Raw genomic sequence first — 25,531 nt, forward strand, 5'->3', positions numbered from 1 at the left:
TGTTAGCAATTTGGCTTTTAGGTGAGTTGCATTTTTTGAGAAATTAAACATATAGTTCAGTGATTTAGTAACACTGATTGGCTTTGTGACTTTGCTGATACAACGTGTAAAGTTTAGTGTGTTTAATAAGGATGTATTATAAAATGAAATTTAGAAACAATGTTTAGAGACAAAAGTTCGGTTAAATAGGAATCGACACCAAACTATGTTCAGAAAACAGAACAAGAACAGAATATGCAAAATCTCATGAGAAATGAAATGTCAACCAGATCTGCTATTTGCAATGGCTCGGCTATGTAACATGTTGCTAGTCTATCTATCAGTCTATGCTGGTGTAAGGTTTTTACTCCCCATCGAAGACGGGCTTAATCTAACGGTACTAGCTAAGAATGTTATTAGATGAATCCTAGTCATGACTCCAAAGACCTAAAAACAGAACTACTTTAGGCAGGTCCTTTTTTTTGGGTCCTTGGGTTTAAGCATCACATGTTGGGAACCAGTTGGCCCCAAAAATCCAATTCGCATCGGGTGGGGCCCATTTAAGACTAAAGGCTCTTACTTTAGAGTTTAGATGGGTCGCCAAACCACAACCAAGTGTTTCCTCTTGTGAAGCACTAGTCGTGTTAGATAGACCAAGCCAGATAGCATACCTGTGACCTCAAGCTGAGGGTGGAAGAAGATATCGTGCATCTCACCACATCCCTTGATGATCTTTAGGCAGGTCCCCTTATTATCCCCTTCATGCTACCAAATCCGAACTAATGAGTGCATGTAGCAGCATGGAGTGACCACCTATGTAGGCCCACTAGCTCTGACAACTCTAATTTGCACCACGTAGGAAGCACGACCACTACTTCAATCAAAAGACTAACAATCTCTACTGAAGTCAGGTTGTCAAATTACGACCGAGAGTTACGCCTCTTGAAGCGCCAGTCGCGTAAGTCGACGAAGCCACTCGCAACTTTCAGTTAAGGATGAAAAGATCTCCTTGCATTTCAACACACCCCTTGCTGATCTTTAGGCAGATCCTCCTCATCTCCTTCTGGCTTCCCGATCCAAACTAATGAGTGCATGTCATGGAGTGACCCCCTATGCAGACCAATACCTGGGAGCTATTATGTATGGTGCCCAGATATATAGCACCTTCGAAATCCTTAGGCATACTGAAGAATGGATCATCATCTAAGTTCTTTGTAGAGGTTACTGTGGCCATCCAAGATTGACCCAAGAAACAAGTGCGGCAATATTTACTAATTAACACATTCACATTTTCGAAAAAATTTCAACAAAAAAGCGCTATACGTTGATAGGCTAATATATGCATAGAATAAAATATGCATCATTCATAAATAGCTTAGGAAAAGATAATATTCCCTTCGGATGTTTTCACTTGATTATTGTTCTTCCAACTCTGGGCTTTCATTAACAAAAGAAACGAAAAGTAGCCAATAAATAAACTATTCACATGCTCAACTGCGTGTAGGTTTGTCATTTCGGCCAAAGTAAACCTACAGTAAAAACAACAAAGACAGAAATGAAGCAAAGTAACATATACCAATACTATAAAGAAATTTTACAGATCCATCCCCCACTCGTATGACATTTAAATACAACCCAAAGAGGAATGGGAAAATGGAAAAGAAGTAACAGAGTATAAGTCCAGAATGCACCCGACGACTATATCAACTATACATTCCCTTCAACCAAAATCTTATATGCAGAATAAATCATGCAGAAGACAATGTCAAAAAGACCAGACCCTCAGCAGAGTAATAGCTGAAGGCGAGGGCAGAAACTACAGCGCGCATCCTAACTAAACTAAAGGGATAAAACCTTCCCTTCCCAAACCACACCGAAGGGAAAACTTATAGCCTGCAAAACCTAACCAAATCACCAGGAGGAAGCAAAGGTGGTAAAATCCCCTATATGAAAACAATAATCATGCTAGTCTCCTCTCCATCTTCTACTTATCATCATGCCATACTACAAACTCTTTTACATGTCTCCCTTCTAGCTCATGAGGGGTGAACGCTACAACCAAAGCCCAGCTGGAATATCACAAACCTCTTTCAGTTGTATATCTTGACTGGCTTTTCAAATGCGTGGCGGTTCTGCAATTTTGAGTGTAAACTATTAAAGCATAATAAAGGTTCTTTCAACACAAAATGACAACATTATCAGGCAATAGGTAAGGTCCAGCGCACAAATGTAGGAGTTGTATACATGTAACTAGCACACCCCCAGAAGAGAAGGTCCAGAGAAATTAAACCATATCCTCAACTATTAACGGAATTTTTTTTAATTTTTAGTAAGCAATCTACTAACTGAATACCTTGTCACATAGCAAGATCTAGTTCACAATCTAGACACTAGAACAAGTAAAGACAAAGCAAATTTTAACTTGACCATAAAAGCTCCTGAAGTACTAAAAAGCATGCAGCGACAGAAGTGAAAGTAATACACACCAGGTTTTGTAGATTAAAAGAGCATAATATAAGGCCCGGACAGATCGAATATTATAAAAACTAACAGCCTTTAAGAGGAGCCAAATTAATATACTAGGATTGAACCACTTTGTTTAAACTGATATGTAAAAAGGTGACTTCTTGTATATTGAGGTCATGCAGAAACCATAAAATCTGGAGAATCTACCTGATTAACATATGGCCTCTTAGTTGTATTATCTGCATGCTCCAATCCAAGGTACTGCTCCCAAGCACCATAAACATCTCTCCTCTGCAACAGGATACAAGCATCTTCAGCTTGGGCAGAATTTAGAAACAAGAAGACGCAACTAAAGCTGACCCACAAACTTAAAAGGAAGTTCACGATGAACTTCAAGGAGAGGAAGAAAGTACAAGATAACATCAATGCACTACCTGAAAACGGCTGGATACAATGTCCGAGTCCTGAAGGTATTCTGGGCGCCCCAATGATAAAAATGCAAATTTCCACTAGCCATCAAAAAAGTACAGAGTCAAACCCCAATCCAATCATAGGGCTTTAATTAAACCATAATGCTAAAAGCATGCGAGCACATTCCATTTGCTGCAAAAGCTTTCTGCTCAAGCACTATACCTTAGAAAACTCCTCATCTGGAACCTGCAATTTCTTTTGAATGCGCACTTTAATTTCCGCTAAAGTTTCACCTTCACGAATGACCAGAAAGAAAGGTTCTCCAAAATTCTGCACTTGCTGTTGAAAAAAGATCCAATTACTAACTTTAATAATTAAAGAGACGCGGCAGTATATCAGTAACAACCAATCAAGCCTATAACCTATTTGCAATACCATTTGATTTTGTGGAGTCTCTTTTGTGAAATGGTAAACATGAATTAGACGATCATGGGGACCAAGGTTTTTCTCCTCCTCCGGTATCTACAAAAATTAAAATAAAATAAACATAATAGTAAGCAAGTAGGCAAGACTAACACATACCACAGAATATCATCATTAATTTTCCAGAATCAAATGTCTAAAGCAGAGAGGTCAGTGCAACAGAAGACACCTATCTCTGCTTAAACTTTCAAAACCTCGGCAAATTTTTTTAGAGGAGGAGAAGAAGAAATCAGCCATACAACACCTAGAGAACTTAAGAAGAAATCAGCCATACAACACCTAGAGAACTTACTTCCTCTGCCCGCAATGTCCAATATTGGTCATTTATATTCTCAATCTTTTCACTGAGCGGAAAGATCTGCAGATTAGCAATGGCAACGAAAGGATGAATTAGATACAGGCAGACAAAAAGAACACACAAGCTAGCAGAACAAGTCTTGAAAGGTCATTTAGCTGTCAAACTAAAATGTCAGCATAAATATAATAAAGGACAAAAGTATTTTTTGAGGAAGGTAATAATTGTATGAATCAAGAGCATAAAGGCTGTGCTAGAAGCTATATTTACATATTCCAATGAAGGACAAAAGTAGCTATATTTACATATTCCAATGAAGGACAAAAGTATCAGACTTATATTAGGACTGCTCACCTTATAAATCTTGTGATAGAAGACCTCGAGTAATCTAAGCTCTGCATTTGGATGGGACAACTCTACCTGTTGCAGCACACCAAATGCCACTAGTTATATTCTCATACCATAAATGGAAGCCACCATTGAGCAGAAAACATTAGAGAAATAACATTGGTGCACAATATAAATGACAGGTCTAAAACTCATATTTCCATACCAACTCCGCATCCTTTTTTTCCATTTTCTTTTGTAGATAGGAAGCAGGGTTCAGAAGATGGGGAGGCAAATGTCCTTAAAAACGCATGTAGAATGATTTTCTTCATAACATATACACCACAGAGAAACATATATTACGGTAAATTAGGGTGCAGATTCATCATCCTTTGTTAATGGTTCTAAATAAGATAATCTGATAGAAAAGAGAGTACTCCCCTCGCCAAAAAAATGGAAGATTGCCATTTCCTTAGTCAAAAAAGTTCACAAAAAGATTGTCAACTCCAGATGTCAACAAGTGATTTTTATATATTCAAGCATGTTCAGAAAAATTGAAAAGCAAAATTTGCTAACTTGAACTTCTCATGTCACTTCCAAATCTCTAAATTTTATTTTCTCAAGACAATCTTGCACTGGAAAAATGGCCAATTTGACACTTGAGAAACAAAATATGAATATCTGATTGGGGGTAAAAAAAAATTTTTAAAAAAAAGTATTATCTGAAGTAGCACAAAAGCACACACTGCAACATTGTAGGCAACGAATGCAAATACCAACTCTTCAATTATTAAGGTACATAATACAAGTTAAACAAGATTGTACCCTCCCCTATATGTTATCCACAGAACCTGAATCCATCTAATGACATTTACAGTAATGATGCATAAATCAACTAAAGAACATATAATCATTCTAGACATCAGGAATCTACCACATGAGGAAGCTGCTTATCTTATTCTGATGGGTGTGGAAATTGCTTTCATCCTTTCAGAGACTCAAAACTACAATTAAAGTTGATAAACACCTATGCATACCTTTGATTTAATTTCTTTAAGAACATCCCCCACGGTACTCTGCTTAGGCAATCTTACATTCAGAATTTCAATCTGAGAGCGATGGAAAAAAATGTAATGAGGAAAGGTAATAATTTGACGGGATAAAAAAAAATTCAATTTTAGACAAACCTCATCCTTCGTAGAATGATGGAAGGCAACTTTGAGCGTCTTCAGACATTGTAACTCTGGCAGAGGTATGTCCAAAACTTCATAATACAGAATATCGGAGATCTACCAGCACCAAAAAAATAAAGAAAAAAATGAGATGTCGTTAGTTTAGACACATCACATCCTACCAAAATACTATGCTACTGTTATGATGAGTAAAGCATTAGAAGTACCATGTACTTCCAAGATAAAGTCAATTCATGTTAACAAACCTGATTGTAATGGATAAGCATGTCTACCAAATGATCAACAGACCGATATTTGATGGGGTTGGGCTTGGGTTGCTGCGAGTAGCAGTTGTGAGGAGTAAGCCTAATTTTGGAGGGATCATCCACACCAAGCCGCTGAGCCACTCTCTCCACTACTTCATCATATGTATCACTTTTTGCTCTGTAATATTACCAACAAAAGATGGTCATAGATGTACCAGGAGCAAATGCTCTGCACCAAAGTGAAGGATAAAGGTACCAAATAAACTCACAACTCCAAACAAAAATCATCCTCCTTCGGTTTCTCCAGCGCTCTGAAATGTACAATCTGTATATAATAAACTCAGATATGAGGAATCCTAAATGGAGAAAATAAAAAATAAAGCGCCAGTTGTATGGTGTGCACAAGCATAACGCATATATTAAAGGAGAGGAGGTGAGAAAGATGTTGCAGATACAGTAACAACAATGATGCAACTCCTCAAGGCAAAGACCAAAGGAAGTTTCGAAAGTTATTTCCCTTGCACCACCATAGAGGACCATAAGCCCGAAAAATAGAGGATAAGAGAACATCAAAAAAATAGCATCAACAGCCTTGCAAAAACTGGAGCTCTATCGGGATTCACCTGGCGATTTTTTACATACTCCAGATATGAAGGAACGTCTGGAAATCGGACTTGTTCTTCAACTTCAGGAGAAGCTTTCTTCTGAAAGCATATTATATCCCCATCTTCAATCTGTAAGAAATATGTCAGCAAAGCAAATCTAAATATGAGAAGATAAAAGCTTTCAGCCACCGAGCAGGGAAAACAGAAAGGACAAAAACCTGGCTAAATCGAAATGAAGCCTTTTTGTCTAGTCTTTCACACATGACAGAAGGTTCAAATTTTATTTCCTGTAAAGAAAAAAGACCAAATTCCCATGTCATCTCGATTAATAACATCAATAAGAACAATAAGTGCATCGATAACAGAGAGAAGGCGACAATAACACACCTCAAAAAGATCAATTTCTTGGTCAGGAGCAAATCCAGCCAACTCGTTAAGTTTTGGAAGTATTTCAACAGGCTTGCTAGTATTCTTCACGAAAAGCCTACCAACATAACTGGAAATACAAAAGGGAATAAATTTTGTTGTTAGACCTTGCCACAAAAATATATCTTCCATGTGGGCTCCATTAAGAGCAAACAACTTACCGGAGCTCTTCTTTCTCAGGATCATAAAGCTTAAAGAAAAGGAGTATATCGTCTTTACTTTTGTCAGGTGGAGGACCAGGAATGAGATCCTGAAATATTAAACGAGTTGAAGTATAGTAGAATATAAGGCAAAAAAGCACCTGTCAAAAAAGGAAAGTAATCCATGACAATTTATGATCTATAAGATAGTTAAGGAAGGTACCAGGCCAAAGTCCACTTCCAAAAATAATTTTAACTCAGCATTGTTGGTCTTGGTAGAAACTTCCCTTAACTGACCAACCTGCACTTGCAGATGGTTGCCTTAGACAACAGTATACGTCGTTCAAGAAAAGTTAAAAGGGAGGAATCAATTACTGTAAAGAATCATAGGGGCAAATAAAGCACAAGTGTTTTTGTTGGACGGCAGAAGAGAATGTATGAACTAGAACATCATGCCTTCTACAAATCATCAATTTAAAACATTAAAGATATCAAAAGGTGATATACCAGGATAAAGTGAAATGTTTCAAGCACCAGAACTGAAAATCAAATTCACATACTCAAGCAGTATCCAAGATGACCAAAATATGAATGAGGCATCACTTTAATTGTTTAACACAGTGTACATTCAGGAGCTATGCGGTCAATCTATTGGATAAGTATACCTACATTAAGACTATAGTGATACTTATTAATCCACGGGCCTCATATTTCTAATTTTTAACATGAATTAATACAACAAAAACAGCAACTAATACTACCCTCAATCAAAACTAGTTTGGTTTGCTAATAAGAAGCTGTTTCGCTCGATTTACACCCACTTGATTCCAACACATTTCTACTTATTTTTTTGAGATGGTAAACAAGCTTGTATTTTTTTATTTTATTTTTATCCGTGGTGTCCGGGACTTTAAAGTGGAATTATTACCTCCACCTCGGCCCGACTAATTCCACGGGAAACCTGCCACCTCCAACAGCAACAAGTACCAAGTAACGCTGTCCACAAGGCTAGGATAGAAGAAGAAATCTAGGGCTAATTTCTTTAAAGTAGAGGGGAGACGAAGAGAGTGTGAGATGAAATCCCACGTGGTGTCGGGCCAGCTTGCGCGCGCCTCGACTAATTCCACGAAACAAAACGACTAGGATAGAAAGAGAGAAATCAAATGCTTTGGTCTCACATAGGCAACAAGTACCGCGGTAACAAGCTTGTATTAAATCACAAAAAAGTTGTTAGGCCAAATTTACAGGGAGTATGTAGCATAAAATCTAGACTATACTATATCTACTGATCTATAGAGACTCTAGGACTTGTAGTAGACTCAGTATCTTCTATGTCCTCTCGTTCACACCAAAAATGAAAAAGAAAAATACAAATAACAAAGTTGCTTTTGCCTTCAAAGCGTCTTGAGTTCCTTTCTCTCCAGATAATCCACCATACTGGATTAAACTCCATCTGCTCTTTTGTAGGAACCTGTGCTATATTCTTTTCAACAGACGAATTTTCCAGGAAGTTTGAAGGTTCAAAATCAAGATAAACGCTACATCACCTAAGAAGTGATATTAGATTACCCTCAAATTAATTCTAATTACCAATCTTTTCCAAAGAACATAACACAAGACCTCAACAAATTATCTCCTCCTTGTGGCGCACACTGATTCTACAAAAGAAAAAAAAACCTGCTAGCTAGATGAAGTAAATTTACAAAAAAAATCCCTATGCCTTCAACAGCGGAGAATAAATCCAACAGACTCAGAAATTAAGCAGTCATTATTAATGCAAAAATGTGATGGAACTATGACAAGTATTATTTCCCAAAACAGGCAAACGGCCAGTTTGGCCATGTTTATGAATGAAAATACATTTACTTGATCAAAAAAAAAAAAGGTATTACTCCGTATTTCCCAAAAACAGGGAAACACCGTCATAACAATACCAAAAAGACTCAGAATGGAATGAGAAAGATACAAGGACTCACAGTTTGTAGTTCCTCCTGCAGAGTTAATGGGCGATTGGGCCGATAAGTGTGATTTTGCCGCTTTGCCCAAATCCAAAAACGCTGGAACTGAACTGGGATACCCAATTCTTTTGCAACCTCCTCCTGCAGCAACGGATATTTTGGTCAAACACAAGGTGAGACTATCCAAGAAATTAGAAGACCACTTAAACATACCAAAGATATATACAGACACCACATATAGAAATTAGTAACTCATTGATTGTATATACCAGAAGGAAGGTCATCCTTAGAAAATATAACTCTGCTTCCTGATTAAATTCCACAGATCACATTTACATCTTGTTTTTTTGAAGAAAGGTTATTAACAAGGAATTAAATGATAGAAACAAAGAATCCACATGGTGATTAAATTTCTTGGGAAGTGGTATATAACGTAAAAAAAAGAAGGAAGAGAAAAAAAGAGAAAAGGGAAGAGGAATTGTCATCGAAATGAGACTCTTAAAGCAGTCAAAAGGAACTAAAATCAAGCATGTGAGAGATCTAAAATACTGGACGACATTGTACCTGAGGCCCCTAATCTCTTGCATTTTGGCAATCATCCCGTGCTCAGCTTTTTTTTTTTTTTTTTTTTTTTTTTTTGAGAAGGTAACAGTATATTATTAAAGTTTCCAGCACAAAGGCTGTGCTGAAGCCATAATTACAAAGAGGTACAGCCAAAAAACAAAAACAAAAAAAAAAGATGTGGTGTATGAATCTGCATATCCACCATCCACTAGGATTTTAGCCCAGGTGTGATTGATTAACTTCATTCAACGTGGCTACTCCCTTTGCTACTCTCTCTCTCACATTCTCATCTCTCCTTCGACTCCCTCCTCCAAATGAGTCTACGCAAGTCTTTTATTAATGCTAAAAGTGAGAAGATCATTTACTTATCTACACATTTAAATCAGGAATGACAACAACATACCCAGTATAATCCCACAATGTGGGGTCTTGGGAGGGTAAAGTGTACGCAGACCTTGCCCCTACCTTGGAAGGTAGGGAGGCTGTTACCGAAAGACCCTCGGCTCTAAATCAGGAATGACATAAGGGTTAAATTCAATTCAATCACTGGATGTGCTACTTGAGTCCAAACTAAGCAACAAAAATTATAGAAAGTAAATAGTACCTTGAAAAGGTTAAAGGGCATCTGTTTCTGGATCCGAAAGCTACGAACTTTGTCATGATCAACAAGATCAAAATATATCTCCTTACCAATCTGTTCTCTAAGATCCTCATCACGTGCAACCTACATACACAAGTAGATTAACACAGCATATTCAAGGAGAGAACTTATTATCGGACACTTAACACATTTGAAAATGACCTTGATGATTGTATAAAGGTGGGCTTGTGCTTTGTATCTTCTCTTGTCCTCCTTCTCTTCTTGTTCTTTCTTCAACCTTATCTAAAATGAAAGAAAAAGGCTTTATCACGGCGAACTGAATAACAGATGCAGAAAATCTTATTCTTGCGTCGAAAATCTTTGAGAACATACCCTTAGGTGTTCCGCAATGTCCTTCTCACCGACATCACAGATTATTTATCCTTGTCACTCTCACGTATATAAACAAGCATGTAAGCATTGGAGTATTTTGTAAACTTAAAGGGAGTGTTATTGAAGCCAGGATTTGTCTGTGGCAACTGTAAAAAGCAAAAGTTAGTCAGAATCAAAGCATGACACGGCAAGACACAAGATATGCTGTTAGAGACATATACCTCCTCCTCTCCACCATATTGTTCCTCTAGAGCCCTCTTAATGTCTTCTTTTGTCACCCGTTCATCATCAAACTTATACCTAACATAGAACCAAATAATCACATTCAACCAGAGCTCAAATTACATCATCACATCAATTAACTTATCTGTATGACAATACGATAGGATGCAGAATTTTTCCCTACTGCTCTGTGATCCTGCAGGAAATGTTTAGAAGAAAGAGACAGAGACGAAGAAAATGTCCTATAGAGAGTGCATACCATTGATCTGACAGTGTTGGCCTGATGAAAGCATAATAATGTCCACCATGCACACCACCACTGTGAACCAACACACTGCCATTAAGAAGAGCAAGGTGATACTCTTAGTATAAAGATAAAAGACAATGCCACACATCTAGTTAAGCCAATGCTTGAAACTATCATACCACTAACAAACAAAAGGAAAACAGGACATGATGTGAAATCATGAGATGAAATCATGTTTGGACATACAATTTGGATTTCTTAAGTTGTATTTTTTCTTATAGACATAAAAAACCCACAAGTTGTGAAAACCATTAAAACTTTTCCAATTCTTATACAATCTTACCAAATGAGCAAATCATAGTTCATAACAAAATTAATACGCTACTAGAAGGCCTTTCTAAAAAAATACAACATCAATTGATCAAATTTTAGTTCAACTACTCTTTAATATAATCCTCCAACATGGTTGGTAAGAGTAGCTTTGTTATAAATATACTACCAACTTGTAGATCTTTTGATTTTTTATATTAATTGCTGGTAAACATGATTGGTAAATACATCTACCAACTTATGGATCTTTTTTTTACAAAATATAAACTTATGGGTCAACTTTTACATTTAGAAAATTTGAAATCGGGACTTGAAATCCCAAATCATGCCTTCTTGGATGATTTGGTTCATCTCATGAGATGAAATCGCATGTCCAAACGCCTACTAGGAATCTCATAACCGTATATCCCAACATATCAGAACATGAACAATGCCCTAAAAGGCCAATTTTATCAGATTCAATGACAGTTTGTCGTTTCATCGTTTCAATCTATCCAATATAATTTTGAAATTAAAACTGCTGAGCTCTACACAATCTAACCAACAGCAGTCAGAGAATGAAAGCAAGTAACTTCATTGAGATAAAAAAAAAGAGTGAAAGAGAGAATATAAGATATAAAACTAAAAGATGAAATAAGAAATGAATCTTAGCAACTACAAACAGGTTTTGGTGGTACATTGGCTTATAAAAAGCAACAAAACACAAAAATAGATGTTTGTGTTCTTTTTTATTTTTCTTTTTTTTTTTTTTTTTGAACAGTTAACATTAAAAAAAAAAAATTGATGTTTGTGTTTGAAGCATAGTTGAGTTACGCCGAAGGCTTCGCACCATAGTCCTACCTAACTACTCCTAGCCAACTAGCTAATGGGACAACCATAGCGAAGGCATAGTTGGGATTTTGAGGACTGGGAATTACCATTTGTAAGTCGGCTGGGTCCACGTCAAATAAGTATTTTGGGCCAGAATACAGAGTAGGGGAAACCACAGCAGCTTCATAGTAAAGTTTTCTACACCTTGCTTATGTCAAGTCACGGGATTGAGGTAAGCAATAAATGCTTTAAGAATGAAAAATGTAAAAACTTGGTGAATGACTTTGTGTATTGAGAGGTAGAAAAAGAGGTGTGAAATGTATTTCTTGTTCTTTTTGGAATAGAATGATTAAGACCGAGATCAATAGTAAATGTTTATCTCCATTAAGAGGATGAAAATTCGTAAAGAGGGAAGTTTTGGGATACAGCTCACCTATGCATTATATGGCATATATAAGCAGAAAGAAATAGTACACTTCGGCGCCCCAGGGATTTCTCAAGTGGCAAGAGGAGTGGTATTTAAGTGGAGAAGGGGAGAGGGCAAGCGCGTCATCCACCAAGTTTCGAACAGTACACAACTTGTCAGAGATTTCTTGGTATCAAAAAAGAGGAGATATTTTGAGGGAGGTAAGAACAGTGTATAGCTTAAAGCACAGATGTTTGACAAACAACTATTTTCACTTAATTATTAAAAGGATGCAGATTAATCAGAAGATGCAACGATTTGTCCTGTGTGTCTCAGAGATGTGATTGAAAAGCTTACATAGCACCAACTTAGCTTTTGACTTGATGTGAATATTATAACTTTGGTTATCAAAGACGAGAGACGACTTATTTCATACAAAAATGAGTAGACAAAGAAGTCCAAACAAAAAGAGCCTTTGAGATTGCATGCTAGTGTGCTTATCCGCACATACACATAGAAAAGATCTAAATTTACCTGTGAAGTGTATAGAGATTCCGAACACTCCTATCCGCATCAGGAGACAAATATTTTCCGTTCTCCCTATCAAGGTCAAGCTCTAGAGGAAATTCATAGCGGTCATTTATCTGCAACATAGGAGCAAAGATTGTCACATTTGAGAACTTGGACACTACAATATGGGATTGAATACTATCATTCATACATTTGAAGACCATTTAAACTACATTTCAAGGGAAATATTTCATGGTAGAGAATGCTTTAACAATTAAAACTACAGTTAAATCATTTTCTGATGTCCAAGATTTAGATAGACATTGGCAGCAGCTGATAGTAGCAGGACAGGAGATTTGGGGTCATGGTGGTTGTTGATCGGTAACAAAGTTAATAGTCAGTAACAAGACAATTTGACGTGAATTTTATCAAATAGATGCAGAGCAGTCACAGAGAAGAATAAATCATGTCCCGTGGTTCCTTTCATTGATGGAAAAGCTTTTATTAAAAAGGACTAAAACTGTGCCCACACTTCGACAAATAAAAAGTTGGAAAACCTTCCACTGAAAATATTCCAACTACCAACTAGCGCCTTCTTAAAGGAAATACCATATGGTTCTACACTTTTAGAATATCATGACCACAATTTTCCCACCTTGGTTTTTTCCTTGATATCTAGTTCTTTTTAACAGGTTTCACCTTCATGTTTCTTTTCTTTGCTCCATCATTTCAGACAAGGTAGTAGAATATCGAAGTAGTATACTTCTCTTGTTGAACATAAATGTTTGGACCAGCAAACAGGGAACAACACTCACTCTAGTAAGGCCACGAAACAACCCAAAAGCGAAGTGAACCAGCAGTGCCAAAAGGTATACTCTAGTTCTTTCGCCAAAGGTAAATGCTTGAACAAAATATAGGAAATAATGCCATTTTAGAAAGGGAATTTGCAACAACACAAAATCTAATACTGCAAATCAATCATATAGCAAGCTGAGAAAGAAGAAACTGGTACTAACCTTAACCATAGTATCTCGCATGAAATCATATTCAAACCTTTTTAACTGAAGCTGGAGAACTGGAGGGAAGTCGATAAATAGTACACCCTTTTTGGCATCCTGAAATCAACACGGCAATCCAAATTAATTTTTTTAAGATGAATTCTCCTTATTTTTTAGATGGTCAGCAATCCAATTTCATAACAAAAGAAAGAAGGCAACAAATAAGAGGCAGTTGCTGGCTTAAGGATGTACTTCGTGACATCTCTACTTTTTAGCTTTATGAGTTCAAGTATCTTAAAATTCAACATGCTGGAAGGACATCTTCTTGCTTCCTTCATAATGGCTTAGCACCAACCTAGTCCCGGGCCCCACAAAACAATTACAGATAAGATGTTTGATGCTCCCATTAATAATACTTCATTATTCCTCAAACAAGATGTCTCCCTTAGTTTTAAACACGCTAACCCTCATCCATTAGGAATCTTTAATCTAGATTAGGGGAACTACCAACACCCTCTGCCCCCAAAAAGATGGGAAACAAAAAACAGAAGGAAGAGTTAGGCTCCAAATTATATGTCTATTCAGTCAAGACGGTTAATATTCTTGTTGCATTTTCACAAGAATATAGATGGTTTAATGTTTTATAGAGCTGCTAGTGAATAACAATCTCAGAATCTGATCTATTTGGATTCACACTAAGATTCTACTTTCCATTGTTTTGTGGGACCATTACAAATTATCATCGTAAGTAGATCCTTCTCAATTTCTATAAGGGCCATAAAAAATAATTGATTTTTTTTAAACTGTTAACTTTAAAAAAAAATATATATATATATATACACACACACTTTTGATTTTTTTTTATTCGTACTGTTATAAATGAGGACATGCAACCGCAACAAAGGCCCATCAATTTATTGTTAATTGATAGAATACTGAACCTGCAAACCATGTTCTTCGGCATGGTACTTATTATCGCCTTCTAGACGTTCGACTTCAACATATTTGTCAAAAGAGGCATAAACATCGCGGCAGCCTTTGACATCGAGCTGAAGATCTGCAGAAGTTTATACAAAATATAAGTCCATGAGCAGGCATTAAGGATCCAAGGGGAAAACCTGAGGATAACTAGATACCATAAAACGACTCTTTTCTCGTTGATTTGAAGTCCACATTAATACACTCTATGTAGTTCATATGGTGCCCCTCAAATAACTTCTGAATTGTCCCTTCCACAACCGTACCCTGGACAAAAGCAATCATTAGAAGATCCAATAAGATCTTCAGAATTTGCAATTAGTCATTTCATAAACATACCTTCATCTTGTCTTCAAGCTTTTCACACAACACTCTGTTTAGTTCTTGCACATCATGCTGCAAGAATGAATCATAAGTATCCCATCCAAAAGATTTTGTCAATTCTTTTGTCGCCACACTGGTATCACTATATTGGAGCTTATAAAATAAACTTTGCAGAGCCAATGGAATGCTCCCCGATGGCATGTCATTCTCTGTGGTTGGCATATGATACACAGCCTGTGGGAGACCGAAACCAAAATTGAGGATATCACGTTCTAGAACCAATACTAAAGATATACTTACTAAAAACTTGCATCATAAAAACTTAGAACATACGCTAACCTTTCGAAAGTAGGGGATATGGTACAAGGTTTGTAGGAGAGAGTTCATGTAACAAGTAGCTCCCTGATTCTTAAGCCCAACATATCCCGTCTCTTTCTTTGAGTCATACGTCCAGTAATCAATGACCTTCCGTACAGCAACATCAGCTTCAATAACAACTTTATCATTTACAAGATATCCCTTATTGGGGTCATAAAGATCACTTAGAAGCATGAATGATGTGAAGCCCCAATCACTTTCTCTTTGGTTAAACTGGTGCTGCGTCTCTGCAAAAAGCAAAAAATATTAAAATCTATGCCAGGATGAAAAAAACCAAGCTCCCTGGCCATTCAGTTACCCAATCTCGCAGTCAAGACAATTTTCTAGCAAATTTGTAGATCACTAATCCAATACAAGTTTCACAGGCCAAAGCAATTACTTAGATATTGTTAAAAGCTCAAAAACCTTTCATTTGCAATTTTCTTGCCATTTTTAGTTGAAGGAGCCTCATTCTTTCTTTCTTTTTTATGATTTTTTTTGGGGGGTTAAGTCTCCCAGACTATTAACAGCAAGCTTCAAATAGTCTAGGAAGCCTCATTCAGGAATTTGGAGCAGCCTGGAGTAACAAAGTTGCAAATTTGTCTACTTCAATAGGTCCAAATATATTTTCCACGTGTTTATTGCAAGAAATAGGTAAAGATTCACCATATGTTTGTCCCAGGCTGGACAGTGAAACATGTAATTGATGTCTCTTTCATCTTATCTCGGTGTCTGATTCTTGTGCTAGGCTGCTTGACCAGTCTTTTTTTGAATAAATTAAACTTCATTTATTAGGTATTAAACGAAGATGGTGTCAAATATACAAAAACCTTTTGCAATTATAGTTAAGCGTTTATCAAATGAAGATGATGCATGTCAACTCTATAGACAGAAACATATGGTTGTACTCTTATCCTTGTGTTGCAGGAAAAGGTTCTAATAAACTGCCATTTCTTTTTACTTGTTGCATACTTTATTAATCTGAAGTTTTTTCACCGTTTCAATTATTACAGGTAGGGCATTCATCCACTCTACAAAAAGGAGCAAGGTAACAGAAGACGAAAACCAACATTCAAGAAAGGGAGGGCTTCACATTATGGTCCACATGGTTTTCTTTGTGAACTGCTTTTGACAAGAAAATAAACCAAACTCCAAAAGATAAGATAGTCTGGTTAGATTTAATGATTTGATTACCAATTCTACAAAACATCATAATTTAGTTGTGCAGCTTTTGGATGAGATAATTCGCGTGACTGATTGGCTGTTTCTGATTTTGCTGATTTTTGTCTCGTAGGTTAATAGATTGAAACAAAGGTAGATACACCCTTGGTATGACAATAAATAACGTCTCTAACTTCACTTATTCAATCAAACTCCGCTCAATTCCAAGTTAGTTGTGGTGAGCGATATGAATTATCTATATCCACTCAGCAGTAACATTGAGCCAAGGTGCAACCACAGTATATGCATTCTTAAAATAGCACACTTCTAGAAGAAATAGTTAGTACCGTATTGTAGAATTAAAATGTGAAAGCTGTTCTCTAAGAAATACAAGAGGGCAAAATAAATAATCACATAAATGACTGGAATGAAATCCTTAACAAACAGAAAAGTTGGTGAAGCGCTGTTATACACCATAAATCTGCAAGTTCTTGAGCAAAAAGTCTAAAATAAAAAAGATGTTGGTTTTTATGACAATTAGAAAGGGAAGATAATTCAAAAGAGGCATACAACTTACAAACATAAAGAAACTTAGAGAATGAGTCAAGTTCAGGAAAGGTAAGACACTGGTTTTTCTTTTCTTTTTTCCCTAAACAGAGTTCCAATAAGTGTACTTCAACCGAGGGAGAAATGGAGAATATTCCTAGACACGTGAAATGGCAATGAAGGAAAAACCAAAAACTGACATCCCAATAATCATACAGATGAAATTTAGAATCAAGCTTAAGCTGCACTGATACAGGACAGGAAAATTACCTTTTTTCACTGAATATTTGGGGTTTATTTGATTTACAACCGTTAAGCTGAACTGGGCATATCTGTTCCACCCATATGGCAATGTAGCTGAATCTGCCACATCTAAATACATTGACAAACACTCCACGTTGTTTCCTTTTGGAAATATAAGCACTCGCCTACAAAACAATGCCAGCCATAGGCCAATTACAATCCGATCTTTAAAAAAATTATTAAATTTAACCACCAATGTAAGTGATAAATGCCAGTTACCATTTATAACTACCAACAACAAAAGGCTCAGAGTATAGCTTCTTCACAGATAACCGAGAAAAATCGTCAATTGTCCAAGTAAACCGGGAAGCCTGTGGTTCGTCCACGGCTTGGTTCTCCCCCGTAGTAGCATTCTCAGCAGGTGTCACTATAAATCAAAATTCACCATACGATCACATCAAAACGTTACAACAATATCCAAGAAAAGCATAAGACTGATCAATTGCCAACCTAAACTCCTCTTAAACAGAAAAGAGACAGAAATAGTAAACAATTAAAAGAGGAACAACCTTCCATTGGCTGAGGACCTTCAACTAACGGCTGAGGACCTTCAACTAAGTCAGAATGTGGCACAAGCATCTCCTCTTCTTCCTGCTGCTGAATTGTAGCAAAATAAAAATAAAAAACAAGGGATTTCAGAGATTTCTAAACTAAAGGCACTTGCCCAAGTGCGAACTCATTCATCCCAACCTTGCCGGATAGGTTTACCCGACACATATGCTTGTAGGCTCTATCAGGTTGCTAGTTTATTATCCAAAATCCAGAAAAACTTGCCTCAACACCAATGTTGTCAAATAAACTAAATAAAAGACAAATACCCAATCTGAGCTCATCTGCCCCAATCTAAGTCAGCAGGTTTACCAGGGACCTATACTTGTGGGCTATAGCAGGTTGCCAAGTGATTAGTTGAGGGGCACGCAAGCTTCACTGGGCACCATTAAAAAAAAAAAAAAAAGCCCGATGCACTAAGCTCCAGCTATGCGCGGGGTCCGGGAAAGGGCCGGACCACAAGGGTCTTTTGTCCGCAACCTTACCCTGCATTTCTGCAAGAGGCTGTTTCCACGGCTCGAACCCGTGACCTCCCAGTCACATGGGCGCAACTTTACCAGTTACGCCAAGGCTACCCTTCAAGGACACCATCATTGACAAAAAACAAAAGAGTTAATGGTCAAAACGCACCTAAACTATCACCCTTTCGCGAGTTCCATATCTCAACTATCCATTGTTCTCTTTACCTACCTCAACTATCACTCTTTTTCTATTTAAAACACACCTCGATGCTGAGTTGGCCTTCAAGCGCCTGTTGTCGATTGATTTTAAATATTTGGCCAACTCAGCTTCGAGATGTGTTTCAATACAAAGAGAGTGATAGTTTAGGTAGATAAAGAAAACAATGGATAATTGAGGTATGACACTCGCGAAAAAGTGATAATTTAGGTGTGTTTTTGACCATTAACTCGAAACAAAATAAAGGAGACATGCACCCGTGTGAGCCTATCTATATCCCATATTACTTGTCCACTTTCCCCTTTACACGGTCCTTAAGAAATCATAAATAGAAGGTGTATTTTTACTAATTTAGCCTTATCTCTCTCCAATAAACTGCACTCTGATCAATATTGATTATTTTCAAGAACACTTAATAGTAAGGGTAAATGGTCAAGATTTAATAAATTTTATCTTGGTTTTGTAAATTGACAAGTAATTTGGGACGGATATTTTTAGTAACGTTGACAAGTAACATGGGACGGAGGGAGTAGCAAATTAGTCAATGTCCCTGGACAATACATGCATCATCATACAACAACAACATACCCAGTGTAATCCCACTAGTGGGGTCTGGGAAAGGTAAGATGTACGCAGACCTTACCTCTACCTTTATGGGATAGAGAGGTTGTTTCCGATAGACCCTCGGCTCAAAAGAAATACATGCATCATCATAAATTGCAAAAAATATATACTCCACATAGAAGCAAAGCCAGTCATAAGCATGATCTAGTGACTAGTTAAACCCTAACCCTATCCCATCAATCAATCAAAAAACCCTAACTTTTTCACATCCACAATATAACACAACTCAATTTACCAAACAATCAACACAATTTAGTCCCAAAACCCTAACTTAACTCTCCACAAATAAAAACCCTATCCGATCACAATTCACAAACCTAATAAATGCAAGCATCAATTTCAACATACAAGCGATTAACAAATTTCACAAAAAAACTAAACCTAAAATTACACATACACCAAATAGTAAAAAAGTGAAATTAAGCGAAACTTACATCCAACGGTTGAGGATTCAGCATGGTCATACTTTAGATTAACGAGTGACCGTCCGATCAACTTGATAAGAGCGATAGGTGGGGTGGGGTGCGTAGGGGGTGGGGTTTCGAGGGTGGGTGGGTGGGTATATGAAGAAGTGAGTTTAGAGAGAAAAGATGGGTTTTCTGGAGCTTAAGAGCTGTTTGGTGGGTTTACGATGATGGAAAAGGATACGTTTGGAAATAATGGAAAAGATAAGGGTAGACTAAGGGAAGGGAAATAGTTACCCCCTCCTTGTTCGTCAAGGGGTCGTTTGGTAGAAGGTATAAGCTGGATATCCCAGCACTAATTTTTGTACCATATTTAGTAGAAGGGATAAATTTATATCTTATACCAAACAAAATATAAAAAATCTCACATGATACAATGGGATATATCTTATACATACTTATCTTGGGACTATTTTATACCATCTCCTAGATGGTATAAAATAGTCCCAAGATATGGGATAAATTAGTTCCGGGATAATTTTGGCCATGCACCAAACGACCACTAAGGGTTGTTCGGTTCAAGGGATAATAGATAAATAATTTCAGAATTATATTTAAGATAAATTTATTTCATATTTAGTTGGAATAAAATGGTGATATAATTAATTTTAGAATTAATTATTTCGAGATTGTAGTGTTATTTTATCCCTATGGAAGGATGGAATAACCACTCTCTAGATAACTTGTTTCCAACAAAATGACCCGTTAATCTTTAGTACCCACTTAATAAAAAATACTAACTCCTAAAAAATAATAGGTATTTTAATTAAGCTATCATTAATTAAATACTAGTACCGGATAATTATTCCATCTGTCTCAAATTACATGACATTGTTTAACTGAACACGAAATTTTGAAAGGAAGACTTTTGAATTATATGATCTAAAATTAGCCAAATAAATTCTTGTAACTAAAAATTATTTGTTTAAGGATAAAATAAAAAATTTAGAGATAAATTGTTGCTAATATAAAAAGATTTCATTTTTCTTTTAATCTTAAAAAGAAAAGATTGCCCTGTAAATTGAAACGGAGATTGTAATGTTAATGAAAAGGATGAAACAGGGGAAGGGGAAATAGTTATTATTATGCTGTTTATAGGAATTTTTTTTGCTAATGTTACTTGTCTGTGAAAAAAGTAGGATGTAAGATGGCATATGAAAAGCTGCCACGTTATAGGTCTACCGTCTGAGGCATGACCGACAATCCACTATTTTTGTTGATTTTCGTGAAAAATAAGGTGGTGTTTTGAATAAATTAAAAGAAGTGTGTGGATAATTCTTTATGCTTTAGTTTCCAAAAGATTCTTTTTTTTAAAGTGTCTCGACGGTGTTGCTGAGAAAATAGGAAATTTTTAAAAATATACGATTTTTTAAATATTTACGCCGCATAGCCTGATATTATATAATATTATATGACATTATACGATATTATAATTGGGAAAAAGCATTATACATAACTATCAACCTTGTATAAAGTGTATATAATATGCAAAAAAGTGTTTATACATGCATATGAGCTAAATCGTTTGCTTCGGTTGCTTATACACAAAGTATGGACTACATGACGTAAATATTTTCAAAAATAGACATAGACCATAATTTTCTCAATAAAAAAACTTCCAAAAATAGTTGTTATTGGATTAAAACAGTTTGTTAAATGTTTGAATTTAGTTTAGTTAGATTATTATATGAGGTTTTCATGATGCGACTCTTAATGGAGTATTTAAGTGACTATTTATCAAAAACTAAATGGTCTCATTTCCTTTATAATATAGTCGTCAAGGCTTTGAAACGTAAGTATTTTGGGACTAGTAAAATAGAGGGCGAAAGCTCAAATATGTCATCGAATTATTAGAAATGGCACACCATTCGTTAATAGTTGGTCATAAAAATGCCCCAGTCGTGACACTTTAGCATGTTCGTGTCATTAACCATTGACTGTCCACACATCCGGTATTATAAGTCAATTTTTTAGTTTTTAAATACCAGATTTGTCATGCGTCATCAAATCTCTCACATCATTTAATTCGTTCCCTCTATTTTAACTCATTTTTTATTTTCCATATTATAACCCGATCTAAAGCCCACTTTTACCCAACTCTAAATTTTCCACCCTCTCTCTTTATTTTAAGGATTTGTCCGAAAGAGCCTTGATTAAAACAAGAATTCAAATCAGACTCACCTCAATATTTCACTTAAACGACACAAACCTCAATTTTGTCAGGCGAACATCTAAACTAGTGATCAATAAAGTTATATTCACCATTTAATACCCAAACTCCAACAATTTTACATAAAGTGTTCATTAATCTCCTAAACACACTTAAATTATATCAATAAAGCACTAAAGAATAAAAAAAACTCATAGGAATCTTAACAATGATTCCAATTAGGGGTTCTCGAGAAGAATAATGAAGCGAATCGGTGAAAATCTATTACAATCACCAAAAACATGTTTAATCGATGTAAATTGAAGCTAGCACTTCAAAGGTTGTTGTTGATGGTGGGATCTTATAATCTGACAAATCTTCTTTCTTGAACAACCCCAGTTGAGAAAAAATTTCAAAAACTCGATCTTCTTAAATTCTACAACCAAACAACAGAAAAAATCAATAGAATTAAAAAAATCTGTTTGGTTCTTGAGGTTTTTGTGATATGAAGGTTAAGAAAAGAGAAAATTGTAGGAAAATGAACTGAAAGAACGAAAATTGAAGGGAAAAGATAAAGAAGATGTGATCTGAAATTGGGAAAAGGAAAAAATGTTAGAGAGGGCAAAGGAAGAAGATTAGGGGTTGGGTTAAAATCTGATTGGGGTCGGATACATGAATAAGGTTAAAAATAAAAAAAATATGAGTTAAAATGGAGGGATGAGTTAAATGATGTGGGGATTTAGTTTGATAACACGTGGTAAATTTGATATTTAAAAACTAAAAAATGACTTATTAAATCGAATGTGTAGGCCATTAGTGGTTACGGACACAAATGGGCCAAATAGGCTGTGGATGGGAGGGTTTATGAGATAAAAAGACTAGTGGAGGACTCCCAAGGTTCGTGACAACCTCTAAGTAAAAAAAAAAAAAAAAAACTCTGCATAAAAAAGTGCAAATTAGAGAAAAATAAAATTTTAAAGCTATAACTTAATTCCGGGGATTTGACAGTTAACAACAATTTACTTTTGTCTTTGATGTCATTTTGTTCCGGTATTAGTACAATTTTTAGAGAAAACAAAAGAAAAAATAGTATTTCAGTGACAGCAATTATCTCCTTTGACTTTCTTCTTTAGCTTCTCTTTTTCTACTTCTTTACTGGTTTGCGGGAGGTAGTTTAGTTCTCTACCAAAACTTTAAGATAGAAATATAATATGTAATTTTTCTTAAATAAGTATTTTGTGTTATATTTTTCTATTAGATAAATAATTTAATGTATTTGTAGGTTAAACATATCTTGTTGATAATTTTTCATAAATATTAAGGTCTCTTCGTAGTATAATTCGATAATTTTCAAAGACAATATATTGATCAGGAAGTACGTTTAGTAGAAAAATTAGCAAATACCAAAGGGATGCAAGTGATTAGGTATTCCATAAACTAACATGATTAAGTATCTATGATAATTATAAGTCACGAATATTATAAATTAAAGATTATTTTTGTATTTTAATGAATTTGTGAGCATTTAATTTTTATTTATAGATAGAAATAAATTTCTTTTGATTATTTATTATTTTTCACTCATTATTTTATGCGTCAAGTGTTTATGCTAGTTAAATGTGATTTTTAACTTTAGTTTTAGATGAAATTCAAGAAATGACCTAAGTTGATTAAAACGACCCTCAAGAATCAATTTAGCTCTTATTTATATTTTATGTTTAAAAATTTTAATTCTTGATTAACCAAACAAGAGATTTAAAAGACAATCCGATCTTGATTGACACGCTACCTTCATTTTCAATACTTTACGACACCATGTAATAATTTTCCTTTCTATATTTATAAGCACATATATATGAGCTTGCTAAAGAAGCAAAAATTTGGAGGTTTAAAACAAATAGAGAGTAAAATATGAAGAGAAACATACAACATAGAACATATTAAATGTAAAGTAAGACCTAATAATGCATCAGTTAAAAAAAAAATTGCTCCAAAGTTATCTAAATTAATGTATAAGGACAAATAACGTAAAAGGTACTCTCAAATTCCTATTATAGATGTTTTTAAAGACACTCCTTAGAAATTACTCACCCCAAAAAAGTAATAAGCGTTTTTACTAAATTATTCTTAATTAAATAGAACTAATTTAATATGGGTTCTTAGTTATGTAAAATTTACTTATCTAAATAAGAATATTAAAAGTAATTTATTTTGTACTAACTATAAAAGTTAAACGCATACTCCAAAGTAAACCTATACTTGAGTAGATGAAAAATAATACTGCAGCAAATTGGTGAAGGATTAGAATTATTTTTAAAACTTTTAAATGTAATTCTAAAATTGTTGATTATAAAGAAAATGCTATATTAGATCAAAAATACTTTAGAAATAGAAATTTAAGGTTGCTGATCGCTGGATTGCCTCCACTGTCTACTGTCAAACATTTTAAAAGAAGGCTTAAAAGAAAACCCCACATCAGAAGGTCATTTCATCTCTTACACGGAAAATATACTCCCTCCGTCTCAAAAAAATTATTCTAATGTGATTTGACACAAAATTTAAGAAATAAATAAAATATGTGGTCCAAAATAAATCTTAGATATTTATATGCCTGTAAATCATTTTATAAAGTTAAATTATTTCTAAATATAGAAAGGTCTTAAATTTTTTTTGGATAAATTAATAAGGAAAATAGGATAATTTTTCTAGAGTAGAGGGAGTATCAATTAAGCCTTATAGAAAGGCATGTAAAGATGGACTTATTTACAAAAATATACAAGACAATTAAAGTAATAAAATGGAAAGCAAGGGCAATAAATAACCAGCAAAAGTTGAATGGACGTGGGACCCAATTTAAAAAGGTCTATGAGGGTCTGGTCTTCATTAATGAATGAGGGCAATGCATGGAAAAGCTAAATTATAGCACCCACGTGTAAGTATACAAGGATTTGAAATTGTACCCATAAAACAATAAAGAAACACAATTCCTGAAAGACCCCTGTGAGGACGACCAAAAGCAGCTATTAAGTAGTAATTATATTAGGTAGTAATGTGATCAAAATTTGTATAAGTTGAGTTTGTACTATGAAGCAACACCATAATAAAAAAATAAAAAATTGAACATTTCTCTAAGTTTGTTCTTGACTATTAAAATGTTGTTGATTTGTATATGAAATAAAAAATATGGTGGGATCATTTTCATAATAAAGTTTTTTTTTTTTTTTTTCTAAATATAACTAGGCGATAATGGCTTGTGCTAGCACTGGCCCAACATTGTCAAAGTAGGATCGACTATTTATAGACGATGAAATACATGACAATTTTTTATTCGTACACCAAACAGGTAAAGCCAGATTAGTCAACATTTATCTCTTTTGATGCAACAACAAGATCTTATTTGTAACAAGTGGTTTTCTTGGTTGGGTAATTGGTCACATCTTATTCATGAAATGGCTTGGAGATCTTTGGTTCAAGTCTAGGATGGCCCAGCTGTGCCGGGAAAAAGAATAGAAGAAGCATTGGACTGCTTCATGCATGCTCCACTTGGCTCGAGGTATCAGTACTATGACTTTCAACCTAAATGGTTTCAATTTCAACCAATATGTAGTTGACAGTCAAGATCGTGTAATTAACACTTGGGCTGATATCATTAACCGTAGGCCTATAGCTCGGAGGATTAGAGCATGTGGCTACGAACCACGGTTGTTTACTATCGTGACCCAAATCGTAGGGCCCCGACTGGCACCTGGTGACCTACTCAACCGAGCGCCAACGTACATATTGTTCCTTTACCGTAAGACTTGTCTTAGG

General features: G+C 35.3%; 1 pseudogene; it reads right to left on the bottom strand.

The window, feature by feature from the left end:
• Positions 1-1,535: 1,535 nt before the first annotated feature.
• LOC132049387 (ubiquitin C-terminal hydrolase 12-like) lies at positions 1,536-19,612 on the bottom strand (annotated as a pseudogene).
• Positions 19,613-25,531: the final 5,919 nt, after the last annotated feature.

This window comes from Lycium ferocissimum, chromosome 3, assembly GCF_029784015.1.
Source record: "Lycium ferocissimum isolate CSIRO_LF1 chromosome 3, AGI_CSIRO_Lferr_CH_V1, whole genome shotgun sequence".
Taxonomy (NCBI): domain Eukaryota; kingdom Viridiplantae; phylum Streptophyta; class Magnoliopsida; order Solanales; family Solanaceae; genus Lycium; species Lycium ferocissimum.